Here is an 11,009-nt window from a genome sequence, read left to right as displayed (position 1 = left end):
GGGAACATAAAAACATTAAAATAATAGAAGTGGGATTAGGTCAATTGGCCTCACAAACCTCCCCTACCATTCAATATCATTATGGCTGATCTTTCTCAACCCTCAACTCCAGGTCCACATATCCTTGAATTCCTCAGTCTTTTACAAAAATATTTGTCTCCTCTTTAAATGAGCTGAATAATCTTTGAGGTATTTAAAAAAGAACTTTCTACATACCTCGGTTTGAAATGAAAACCCCAATCTTTTGACTATGTCTACTTATGTCAGATACTGGTGTTCCCACTATTTGACAGATTGTTATGTGGGCGGGTTGTCTTCTGTTTATGATTACTGATTACTGATTACTGAGATTTATGTAGAGTGGGATGGTGCAGCTACCTGTATGTGCAGCTGTTCCCTGCCCAGTTTTATTTCTAAACCTGATTGGATGTAGAAAGTATGAGCTGCCCGTACTGTGAAACTGGAAGAAGAATCAAAACTGGTTTAGAGTAAATAGTGAAGGAACACGGACGGATCAGTATTTCTAGATTTCTAAGTTTGAAGTCAATGTAAGTAATTAAATATATTTATTAAAGTTAAATTTCTGAGCTGCCAGTTTCTGTCTGCTTGCTGCTGGTCCCCTGGTGTATATACGAGGAGGCAGTAGACACCATCCAAGTTGCCGCTTCTTGCCTCAGAGATTGAATGTCTTTGACAAAATAATAGGATTTGGTGTTCATCGAATGCTACAAAATAGCAGGAGCCCTTCAGCTCACAATTGTACCACCTCTTTGATAGAAATCCCCAGTTAGTTTTTCTTCATTGCAATTTTCCCATCTCCACCAAGAAAAAAGATTTTCAAGGATATAATTAATTGAGAAATGCTAATCAATCTTTTTCCATCATTGCTATGGGTAGTATATTTGCTTTAACTTTTAACTTTTTAAAAGATCTCTTCCTGGGTTCAGGATTAACTGTTCTTGGGGATCAGGTTCTGCATTCAATACCTTTCACTGAGGTCAGTTGGATGAACACCATGGCTTACTGGGGTTTAAATTCCATGGTAATGTCTCATGTCGATGTCTATGTTCTGGTTGTCAGCTCTCATCTAATTCTATGTTTGTTGTTAAGACATTGGGGTCTGGTTTTGTGGGCATTGCTCCTTTTTGTAGTTTGGGTCTCTAGGGCAATGTATTTCACTGGAGGCCAACTTTACAGGTACCGCTCCTCAAAAAGGGTTTGGGTTCCCTGCATTCTGCTTCTCACTGGAAATCTGTTCCATGGATATTGTCTATCATTGGAACCAAGGATATGGGGGTTATCTGATGCTGATGGACTTGGACTTATTTTCACTTGAGTTTAGAAAAAGGAGAGCCAGTCTTGAAATAAATAAAATCCCAATAGGCAGATGATAAGAGGCTTTTTCCACTTGTTGGAGAGCCAAGAAACAGGGAATAAGCTGAGGATAAGGGGTTGACCAACTCAAAATGAGTTAAGGAGACATTTCTGTACTCAGATGGTTACGAATCTTTGAAATTCCTTATTAGAAGGTCATGGATGCTTATTTATTGATAAAATTTGTATCTGAGGTTGGTAGATTTATGACATTGGAATGCAGATGCTATTGAATGGAGGAGAGCCTGGTCAGTCAGAGAGCCTGCTCCTACTTCCATCTTGCATATTCCCGTGGTGATCTGGTGGACCACCTTCCAGATTATTACTGTTCTTTTTGTGGAAAATGCTTCCTGATTACACTCCTGAATGATCAGCTCTAATTTTAAGATTATGACTCCTTGTGAAATACCCCTGCAGTGGATTCACGTCACAGATTACATAAATCTGGCTTGTATTTTCATGAGGCTAGAAGATGGAAGGAGGATATGACTGAAGTTTTTAAGATAGTAGCAACTTAATATGCCAATCACACATAGACACTCTTTAAAAAGGAATAGAGAGGGGGTACTTATCCTTTGATCACACCTAAAAATTAGTGACCATTTACGTGATTGCTGACTGAGGGATCTTGTGAGGACAGACTTGTATCTATTTGCCTAAATTACAACTGTGATTACACTTCAGAAGGTACTAGGAATTTTTTTTTTAATGTCTGAAGGTCATGGAAGGTACTGTACGAGTACAGGTTATAGCAATAACTTAATCATGGATTTCCATTTAGTCTGAGAGTGTGTTATAATTGCATTGGTGGATCAGTGTAAACTGCGGCTCTCGATTACTAAGTACTTGATACTATGTCACTTTTTATTAAATTGCTCGGCTATTAAAGTGCTTGGCTACTCCCGGAAAAACTGCTAGATGAATACCTTCAATGTATGTCATTGAAATTCTTAATTGTAGGATTGAAAAAAAAAGGTGTGGTAAGTTAGTGAATCCTTTCATGTTTCTGATCAAGAGGTGTGTTTACATCTGAACCGTAAATTAAATGAAGTTTAACCAGTTTGCTACAAAGAGCTTTGATCAGAATTCTAGACCATGCAGTTCAATTCTGCAATTTTAACACTTTTACACATACTGTGACCAAATAAATTTATATTTTGCTGTCACTGTTCTTTGCATTCAATTGATTAATTATGCATATAACCATTCTTCATATGTCAGTTATATAAGATCATTTTGGGGGGGGGGGGTGGTATGGTAGCATAGTGGTTAGCACAATGCTTTACAGTACCAGAAACTGTAAGGAGGTTATACATTCTCTCCATGACCACATGGGTTTCCTCAAGGTGCTCTGCTTTCCTCCCACAGTCCAAAGATGTACTGGTTGGTAGGTTAATTGGTCATTGGAAATTGTCTCTTGGGTTAAATCAGGGGATTGGGGAGCGGCGCGGCTTAAAGGGGTGGAAGGGCCTATTCCACATTGTATCTCAATCAATCAATAAATAAATAAACAGTGTCAAATGATTGTGCTCACATCCCAGTCCATCAACTGGGTCTCCCACTCATAGGTCGTTGGACTTTGATCAGGTAGTTTTAGCTGACTGATTCCTCCAGAATAATTTCTTGATGTGATTCTCTCAGATTAGCTCCTCCAGGCTGATTTTTCCTGATTAACTTCTTTCTCTGAGGACACTCAACACCATTTTGTGGCATTGCTCTGATTTTTAGAGTGCAATGTTACACAGTTTGGGCATTTATCTACTATTCTAAGCATTGTGCAGAAGTTTCAGGCACATACATATAGCTAGGGTGCCTAAGGCTTTTGCACAGTACTGTATTTGTCAATGTGGAACAGAGAGTTTGTAAATCTGGTGGGAGCAAAGGATGTTGGGAATGGTGAAGGTGGAGTGCACGGGAGAGGCGTGGACAGGTGGCAGAGTAGGAGTGCCGGGGGCAGTGGTTGGGTTGGGTGGCATGGGTGCAGACATACCCAGCCCTGAGACACCAGGTAAGGTCATTTGATTCCAAACAATTGGTTTATTGATCATTACAGAATGTCTCTCTGGTGCTTTCCACTCCCTCTCCTCTCCCTTCCCCCTTTCCCAACTATGATTCCCGTCTCCCTGCCCCCTTCCCACTCTCAGTCCCCAATAGAGACCCATATCAGAATCAGGTTTATCATCACTCAGGTATGTCATGAATTTTGCTTTAGTTTGTGACAGCATTCTAGTGCAATACCTAAAATTACTACAGTTCTGTGCAAAAGTCTTAGACACCCTATCTATATATATGCCTCAGATATTTTGCACAGTACTTTGCATATACAATAATTGTGGAGGATTTTAACCTATATAATGACATGGGAAACAAAATTGGCAGTAATAGGATGGAGGATGAATTCATACATTTTATGCACAGATTTACCATCATTCCTTGAAACACTGAAGTGGGTATTCAGCCCATTGTCTCCATGCTGGCAATCCGTGCTATCCCATAGTCCCAGTCCCTGACTTATTCCCTGACTTATTTCTCTCACATATATCCGTTAAAACTTCTCTGATTTCCTCCTCAACTACCTACACACAAGGTGTAGCAAATTAACACACCAATTAGCACACCTTTATGATGTGGGAGCAAACTGAAGCAGCCAGGGGAATCTATACAGTCACAGGGAGGACGTGCAAACTCCACAAGTAGGCCAGGATCAAACTGAGCTACTGTTGCCATGAGGCAGCAGACTACCTGCTGAGTCCTTGTGCTGCGTTCGTCAGTACATTGTGGAATCAGACACAGGCTACGTCCACACTAGACTGGATAAATCCGTAACCGATGCTTTTTCTCTTCGTTTTGACCCTCCGTCTACACTGAAATGGCGTTTTCCTCCCCCGAAAACGGAGCTTTTCTACAATGCCCTCCAGAGTGTGTAAATTTGAAAACATCGCTTGGGCAGGAGTAGTATGGATGGGGTAACCGGAGATTTCTAGAAATGCTGTCATGACATGCCGGAACAGATGGCGGCATTTCATTGTTTTCCTGAACACAACCCCCCACACAACCTAACAATTTCAGAACAGACTGCAATGAGACTGAAGTCAGAAAAGTTAGAAATGAATTCACCAAATACTTTGACTCATAACCTACTGAATAAATAAGTATACTCACTTTGCCCTGTTTTCTGACCTTGCTTGTATGAAGGTGGTTTTTTTTATGCAAGTACTTCTCTGACAATAGATGTGTAACAGCCTAATGTAACATTGTGTGGAAATACAAGATAACACTGATGCAGGCATGTTTTATACATTTAACAAGGTGCTCTATTAATGCAGCAGAGTTAGTCAGTTTTTCAACGTTTGTCGTCAGCCAGGTCATATAGTCCGTGAACTCACTGTTGGTTGCCTCCATACACTCCAGTATTTGTTTTTTTAAGTTTTAAGTCCTCCTGCACGAGAGCAAACAGCTGTCCATCGTTTGGCAATTTCGTTTTAAGTTTTTCTAGTCTGTAACTGGACAAACGCACGCCAAGCCTTTCACAGTGAGATTCGACACCAAACCAGTTGCTTGTTTTCTGTAGATGTGTCCTGCGCATGCCCAGTAGGAAGAGATTCACCCAAATACCTGTTTTAATGTGGATGGAGGTATTTTCAAAAACGCTTGGTGTGGATGCCTATCGTTTTTATGCGAAACCTGCACTTTCAAAATTATACGGTCTAGTGTGGACATAGGCACAGAATAAACTTTTTTCAATGAGAAAACATTAACTGATCACCTTGAAATTAAGAGGCTTGAGGGAAGAGTAATCATAATATGATAGATTGAGTTGCGTCTGCGGGACTCCACAGCACTCACTCTGCTATGAGTTGAGTTGAGGTTGAGGCCGTGGGCCTGCTCCGGCTGCTCCGGGCTTCGTGTCTGAGGACTTGCTTTTGTTCTGAATGCTATTGGCTTACTTTTAATATTTGCCCAATTTGCTTTGTTTCTCTCTTTGCACATTTGGTCTTCTTTTTATGGGTTCTTTTGGGTTTCTTTGTTTTGTGGCTGCCTGTAGGGAGACGAATCCCAAGATTATATAACGTATACATAATTTGATAATAAATGTACTTTGAACTTTGATTGGAAGTAATTTATTTCAATTCTCATAGATAATCTTTCCACAGATATTACCTGACTTGCTTAGTGCTCCCAACATTTTCTGTCTGGATTTTAAATTTCATTTCCTATGTGGCTTGTGTAGAGTTGATGTTTCTTCTGGCTGGGGAGTCTAAAACCAGGGGTCACATTCACAAAATAAGCTGTCAGTCATTCCGGACAGAGATAGGAAGAGACATCTTCCCCCAGTGGTAAATCTTTGGAATTCTCTGTCCAGGAGAGCAATAACATTCAATTTGTGAGTGCATTCAAAACAGTGAGCATAGATTTGGGGATATTGTGGGATATAGGGTTAGTGCAGGAAAATGACACTGAGGTCAAGGGCCAGTCATGATGAATCAAGGACAAGAGAAAATCTGCAGGATTTCAAGTCCAAGCAACACACTCAAAATGCTGGAGGAACTCAGCAAGCCGGCAGCATCTATGGAAAAGTGTACGGTTGACTTTTCGGGCTGAAACCCTTCGGCAGGACTGATTTTCACTCAACTTCACTTGCCCATCATTGAAATGTTCCCACAACCAATGGATTCACTTTCAAGGAAACTTCATCTCATGTTCTCGATATTTATTGTTTATTTATTTATTATTATTATTATTACTTCTTTTGTATTTGTACAGTTTGTTGTCTTCTGCACTTTGGTTGAACACCCAAGTTGGGTGGTTTTTCAGTGATTCTGTTATGGTTATTATTCTGTAGATTTGTTGACTATGTCCACAAGAATATGAATCTCAGTATTGTACATAGTTACATATATGTACTCTGAAGATAAATTTACTGTGAACTTTGAACTTTTACCAAGTGGTGGTGATTCTTGCTCACCTGCATTTCCAGGACATGGACTACCATTATAGGCACTTCAAAACACTAGAGGGATATCATCCTCATGGTTCACTTAAACCAAATCTCAGTGCAGACTAGGTTCAAGAAAGAATGTACCGTAGCACCAAAACTCTTCTTGAAATTCCATGGGGCGAACTTCACACAGGAAGTGATCACAATTCTACCTCCTTTACCATAGCATTGGAGGAGGATAGCAACAGACAAGTTAGGAAAGTGTTTTATTGGAGTAAGGGGAAATATGAAGCTATCAGGCAGGATCTAGAAGATTATAAGGCTGGCAGGACGGAGCTTAAGAAAGAAATTAGGAGAGCCAGAAGGGGTCATGAGAAGGCCTTGGCAGACAGAATTAAGGAAAACCCCAAGGCATTCTGCAAGTATGTGAAGAGCAAGAGGATAAGACGTGAGAGAATAGGACCAATCAAGTGTGACAGTGGAAAAGTGTGTATGGAAGTGGAGGAGATAGCAGAGGTACTTTGCTTCAGTATTCACTACGGAAAAGGATCTTGGCGATAGTAGGGATGACTTACAGCAGATTGAAAAGCTTCATCATATAGATATTAAGAAAGAGGATATGCAGGAGTTTTTGGAGAGCATCAAGTTGGATAAGTCTCCGGGACTGGACGAGATGTACCCCAGGCTACTGTGAGAGGCGAGGGAGGAGATTGCTGAGCCTCTGGCAATGATCTTTGCATCATCAATGATGGAGAGGTGAGGTTCTGTGGAGAGGTTCTGAAGGATTGGAGGGTTGCGGATGTTGTTCCCTTATTCAAAAAAGGGAGTAGAGATAGCCGAGGGAATTATAGACCAGTGAGTCTTACTTTCGTGGTTTGGTAAGTTGATGGAAAAGATCCAGAGAGGCAGGATTTATGAACATTTGGAGAGGCATAATTTGATTAGTAATTAGGAATAGTTAACATGGCTTTGCCAAAGGTAGGTCATGCCTAACGAGCCTGATTGAATTTTTTGAGGATGTGACTAAACACGTTGATGAAGGTAGAGCAGTAGATGTAGTGTACATGGATTTCAGCAAGGCATTTGATATGGTACCCCATGCAAGACTTATTGAGAAAGTAAGGAGGCATGGGATCCAAGGGGACCTTGCTTTGTTGATCCAGAATTGGCTTGCCCACAGAAGGCAAAGAGTGGTTGTAGACGGGTCAAACGAGTCATATTCTGCATGGAGTTCGGTGACCAGTGTACCTCAAGGATCTTTTCTGGGACCCCTTCTCTTTGTGATTTTTATAAATGACCTGGATGAGGAAGTGGAGGGATGGGTTAGTAAATTTGCTGATGACACAAAGGTTGGAAGGTGTTGTAGATAGTGTAGAGGGCTGTCAGAGGTTACAGTGGAAAATCGATAGGATGCAAAACTGGGCTGAGAAGTGGCAGATGGAGTTCAACCCAGATAAGTGTGAGCTGTTTCATTTTGGTAGGTCAACTATGATGGCAGAATATAGCATTAATGGTAAGACACTTGGTAGTGTGGAGGATCAGAGGGATCTTGAGGCCCGAGTCCATAAGACACTCAAAGCTGCTACGCAGGTTGACTCAGTGGTTAAGAAAGCATACGGTGCATTGGCCTCATCAACCGTGAAATTGAGTTTAAGAGCCGAGAGGTAATGTTGCAGCTATATAGGACCCTGGTCAGACCCCACTTGGAGTACTGTGCTCAGTTCTGGTCACCTCACTACAGGAATGATTTGGAAACTATAGAAAGGGTGCAGAGGAGATTTACAAGGATGTTGCCTGGATTGGGGAGCTTGCCTTCTGAGAATAGGTTGAATGAACTTGGCCTTTTCTCCTTGGAGCAATGGAGGATGAGAGATGATGTGATGGAGGTGGTGGAGGCGGATACGATAGGGTCTTTTAAGAGACTTTTGGATAGGTACATGGAGCTTAGCAAAATGGAAGGCTATGGATAACCCTAGGTAATTTCTAATGTAGGGACATGTTTGGCACAGCATTGTGGGCCAAAGGGCCTGTATTGTGCTGTAGGTTTTTTATGTTTCTATGTTTATATGAATACAATTAATCCGTAGAAAGAACATGAATTTGCTCATTCTTTCTCATGAATTTGCTTCAGAATCAAGGAATCCCAAAGCCTGCATATTTCAGTTCAATGAGCAAGATAAGCAAGCCAGTGTCAGTATTCTTTCTCTGCCAACATCACGAATCTCTCTGTCTCAATATACTGCCTTCCTGTTGCAAAATCTGTTGTTTCTGAATCGCCTGTTCTTACTGCACCCATCTCTTTTCCTCTAATTCATTGTATGCAGGCCGGTGGCATTAAAGGTGAAGCCACCTGAAGCACAGCTACAGCATCTGACAATAGTACCAGACATTTAACAAGACCTTGATCCATTAGAAAGCCTGTAGGTGTGGGTGTGAATGTGAGCTAAGGCCAGTTCCTTTCTGGAATTAAGTGCAGACTAATTAGCTTCTGGAGTTTTGTCTTTCTTTGATGTTCCTTGTATGTCACCATAGGAACCATCATAATATTACTACTGAATGGTTTATACCTTCTGGAGGATGTTGACTTTGACCAGGGTGTCCTGATGTTCTGATGCTAACCTTTCCTCCGAGATGCTGGGTCGCTCAAACCCCAGGAAAGAAGCAACAATGAGGAAAATCAGAGGGCAATAAAGTAAAAAAAAAATAGAAAACCTACAGCACAATATAGGCCCTTCAGCCCACAAAGTTGGGCCAATCATGTCCCTACTTTAGAAATTACTAGGCTTACTAGCCTTCTATTTTTCTGAGCTCCATGTACCTATCCAAAAGTCTCTTAAAAGACCCTATCTTTGGAAGGAGATGCTCAAGGTTTCCAAATTTACCCAGATACCATATGGGACTGGTTTCTAAACTCCGTACTAACACCCAGTTTCTGTTTCAGCGTTAGACTCCACTGTATGAAGTGGAGAATGGTTTTTCACTGAAGGACATGCTCCATGATCTACATAGTCTTGTGTCTTCAGCCTGAAACATTAACTCTGTTTCTTTTACCACAGATGCCGCCTGACCAGCTGAGTGTTCCCAAATCTTCTATTTATATGTCAATATGTAAGGACATGGGGATTAATACACAGGCCAATAGATAATGAATGATGCATTTTGAAACAAACATTAAAATTGCATTATGATGTGCTTTTTATTAAGGCAGAGTCCAAAGGATATTTTTCTGTACTATTAACTGTGTGTACTTTGATAATTGTTTAATGGTGGTTTGTGCTGTGCTGGAGATTGTATAAAGAACGAACATTTTGTTACTGAGCCAACCCACCCACCCAACCCAAGCATCCCCAGCCTGGCTCGAACGCAGCATGAATGACAAAGGGCAAGGAGTAAAGTAATTGTTATGTCACAATAGAGGAGACATGCAAAAGATTCTACACATCATCCAATAAATCCCTGCATTACTGACTTGAGTACAGAATACAGCAAGTGGTCCAATAAGGATAGTTGATCTCCCTTGAAAGAATAAAGTAGATCGATGGTCTTGAGATCCTGGTGCCACGCATGGGAGTGCTCGACTGAAGTTTCAGCAGCTGTTTCAGTTGTGGGTCCCGCTGTTCAAGAATGGAATGAGGAGAGCCAGGAGAGGCCATGAAACAGCCTTGGCAAGTAGGGTGAAAGGGAATCCTAAGACAGTCTACATATACATCAAGAGAAACGGAATAACTAGTGAGACAAGGTGATGAAGATAATTGATGAAGGTTGATAGAACATAGAACATAGAAAACCTACAGCATAATACAGGCCCTTCGGCCCACAATGCTGTGCTGACATGTACTTACTTTAGAAATTACCTAGGGTTACCTATAGCCCTCTATTTTTCTAAGCTCCATGTACCTATCCAGGAGTCTCTTAAAAGACCCTATCGTATCCGCCTCCACCACCGTCGCCGATAGCCCATTCCACACATTCACCACTCTCTGCGTAAAAAACTTACCCCTGACATCTCCTCTGTACCTACTTCCCAGCACCTTAAACCTGTGTCCTCTCGTGTTAGCCATTTCAGCCCTGGGGAAAAGCCACTGACTATCCACACAATCAATGTCTCTCATCATCTTATACACCTATATCACATCATCTCTCATCCTCCGCCGCTCCAAGGAGAAAAGGCTGAGTTCACTCAACCTATTCTCATCAGGCATGCTCCCCAATCCAGGCAACATCCTTGTAAATCTCCTCTGCACCCTTTCTATGGCTTCCACATCCTTCCTGTAGTGAGGCAACCAGAATTGAGCACAGTACTCCAAGTGGGTTCTGACCAGGGTCCTATACAGCTGTAACATTACCTCTCGGCTCTTAAACTCAATCCCACGGTTGATGAAGGCCAATGCACCATATGCCTTCTTAACCACAGAGTCAACCTGCGTAGCAGCTTTGAGTGTCCTATGGACTCGGACCCCAAGATTCCTCTGATCCTCCACATTGCCAAGAGTCTTGCCATTAATACTATATTCTGCCATCATAGTTGAACCACCTCCCACTTATCTGGGTTGAACTCCATCTGCCACTTCTCAGCCCAGTTCTGCATCCTATCAATGTCCTGCTGTAAACTCTGACAGCCCTCCACACTATCCACAACTCCCCCAACCTTTGTGTCATCAGCAAATTTACTAACCCATCCTTCCACTTCCTCATC

At 41.6% G+C, this 11,009-nt stretch overlaps 1 protein-coding gene across 2 annotated transcripts in view; it reads left to right on the top strand.

Moving 5' to 3' along the window:
- The first annotated feature begins 429 nt into the window (after window positions 1-429).
- The window catches only part of LOC140741066 (solute carrier family 15 member 1-like), a 94,792-nt gene continuing 84,212 nt past the window's right edge, over window positions 430-11,009 (top strand). For both annotated transcript variants that reach the window (XR_012102001.1, XM_073070755.1), the window contains exon 1: window positions 430-548. The gene's annotated coding sequence lies outside the window, so the exon portion shown is untranslated. The remainder of the gene's footprint in view (window positions 549-11,009) is intronic.

Source organism: Hemitrygon akajei, chromosome 18 (assembly GCF_048418815.1).
Source record: "Hemitrygon akajei chromosome 18, sHemAka1.3, whole genome shotgun sequence".
Lineage (NCBI taxonomy): Eukaryota > Metazoa > Chordata > Chondrichthyes > Myliobatiformes > Dasyatidae > Hemitrygon > Hemitrygon akajei.
Note: the sequence above shows the minus strand (reverse complement) of the source record. Positions and strands in the feature narration are given on the sequence as shown.